The 2,420-nt window shown below is 27.3% G+C and overlaps 2 long non-coding RNA genes across 2 annotated transcripts; one reads left to right on the top strand and one right to left on the bottom strand.

Annotated features, from left to right (window-relative positions):
* Positions 1-296: 296 nt before the first annotated feature.
* On the bottom strand, positions 297-564 carry LOC126891681 (uncharacterized). Its single transcript, XR_007700512.1, has 2 exons — positions 426-564; positions 297-366 (listed from the first exon to the last, which is right to left on the bottom strand). It is a non-coding gene; the product is annotated as an uncharacterized LOC126891681 (long non-coding RNA).
* An 82-nt stretch (positions 565-646) lies between these two features.
* Positions 647-965, top strand: LOC126891702 (uncharacterized). The gene is made up of 2 exons (XR_007700521.1): positions 647-836; positions 896-965. It is a non-coding gene; the product is annotated as an uncharacterized LOC126891702 (long non-coding RNA).
* The last annotated feature ends 1,455 nt before the right edge of the window (positions 966-2,420 follow it).

Genomic DNA, 2,420 nt, shown 5'->3' on the forward strand with positions numbered 1-2,420 from the left:
TTACTGAATTATGTAAACCAATATGCGCCAACTATCTTTAGTTTAAATACTCTTGAATACCCTTCGTATATTAGTTTTTATATTAAAAATCATTCGTTTTATATAGGGGAGTGCAATTAGAAAGAAAACATGCATTGTTTCGGAAAAATTCAAACAAGCTTATATTTTTTTAAAACTTTTTTTGTTAGTTTATATACATGTTAAAGTAAAAAGTTCTACTCGCAGATTTGGCCGCTAATTGTTTATTAATTGTTTAAACAATAACAATTGTTAGAGGAAATAAAAAATGTAGTATATCAAAGTGTGTAAATAATTTATTTCTTTAGCTGAGCGCTTTCGACATAAATGTCATCATCGGAGCTAATGCTAAAATAAAAAAAGAGGTCTTGTAAGAAAAAGAAGTACAAAACTCTTTTTTTACTTACGTCAATTGTTAAAAAAGTACCGCTACAAAATTGAGGTGTTAACATTTGCATCTTGTGAAAATAACTTTTGGTTGGATATCCTCCGTACAACCCCAAACAGCAAAAACAGAAAAACGGCCACATTACACGTTACACAAACACAAAAATAATTTTTTCATGGTATAGGTATCACCCATCCATTGTTGGCCTAGTAGAAACAGCTGACTGACAAAGGCTTCTACTAGGCCAACAATGGATGGGTGATACCTATACCATGAAAAAATTCTTTTTGTGTTTGTGTAACGTGTAATGTGGCCGTTTTTCTGTTTTTGCTGTTTGGGGTTGTACGGAGGATATCCAACCAAAAGTTATTTTCACAAGATGCAAATGTTAACACCTCAATTTTGTAGCGGTACTTTTTTAACAATTGACGTAAGTAAAAAAAGAGTTTTGTACTTCTTTTTCTTACAAGACCTCTTTTTTTATTTTAGCATTAGCTCCGATGATGACATTTATGTCGAAAGCGCTCAGCTAAAGAAATAAATTATTTACACACTTTGATATACTACATTTTTTATTTCCTCTATTCATTCAAGTGTGTACAAACTTATCAGTCTTTCAACTATTTTTTTTTTAATAACAATTGTTTTGTATAAATAATTTTAAAAATATCGTTAAATTCATCATTTTAGTTTGATCAAATATGTTTCTATTTTCTTTTTGATTATGCTGAATCCGAATATGGCATTGTAATTTGAATTTTTTTTACAGAAGCACTTATACAGTGTGTCTGCGTAGCTAGGAACCACGTGGAAAACTGTTTTATTATCAATTTTACGAAAAAAAGTTATTCTTAATAAAATGCTCTGGACAGTCAAAAATCTAAAACTGAACCATCAGATATCAAATTTTATCAATTTTATACGAGATATGTCAAAAATATGAATTTCGTTAAAGAGTAAAGTACCTTTATATTCCAGAATATCAAAAATGCTATTATGAAAAGTTGTTTGAAATTAGAAACTATGTCTAAATATAAAATTACATCATTCTAATCGAAAAAAAAAATTTTCAATTTTTTCTCAAATTACGGATACTGGATACCTACTCATCATAATTTTATTACAATTATGATAACTATTTTATTATCACTTTTACGAAAAAAAGTTGTTCTTCATAAAATGCTCTCCCTGGTATAAAATCTAAGATACAACCATCAGATATCAAACTTTTTAAATTTTATACGAGGTATGTAAAAAATATGAATTTTTCTTGAGAGTTAAGTGCCTTTATTATTCACAGTATTTTGTATTTTAATTAAAAGGATGTAATTGAACACTAAAACACATTTTTTAATTCCAAACAACTTTTCTTAATAGCAATTTTCGATATTGTGAAATGTAAAGGTACTTTACTCTTGTGTTTAATTCATATTTTTGACATACCTCGTATAACATTAATTAAATTTGATATTTGATGACTGCATCTTAGATTATATACGATGCAGAGTATTTTGTAAAGAATAACTTTTTTTCGTAAAACTGATAATAAAAAAGTTATCAATAGGTTCCAAGTTACGCAGACATACTGTATAAGAGCTAAAAAAGTTTTGATCACTCTGTATAAACATTTTTTAGCTGGTAATTTTCGGTTTTTGCATTTTAAAGATTACAACCTAAGCTTTTTGAAAAAGCACTTATATTATAAAACTTTAATAGATCTGATCAAACTTGAGTAATACCGTCTTAAAGTGGTGGTAATTCTATAAAACTACGAAGATTTCAAAAATTACATGTTTTGAGACGTCATATCATTTGAATTAAATTTTTGAGATTTTTTTTGAACGAAATATCATTTAGTAAGATACTTGAAAGGTAAGTTGTGCAAAATTGAGAGTTTTATAAATAAAATTGTATTAGTTACACATTTTTAAATCTTTTTAAACAAAATTCATGTAAGGCTCACTTTCCGCCCACACCGTATTTATGCCCATACATTTTATTTATTTCTATTATA

The sequence above is a fragment of the Diabrotica virgifera genome, chromosome 1 (genome assembly GCF_917563875.1).
Source record: "Diabrotica virgifera virgifera chromosome 1, PGI_DIABVI_V3a".
NCBI classification, from domain to species: Eukaryota; Metazoa; Arthropoda; class Insecta; order Coleoptera; family Chrysomelidae; genus Diabrotica; species Diabrotica virgifera.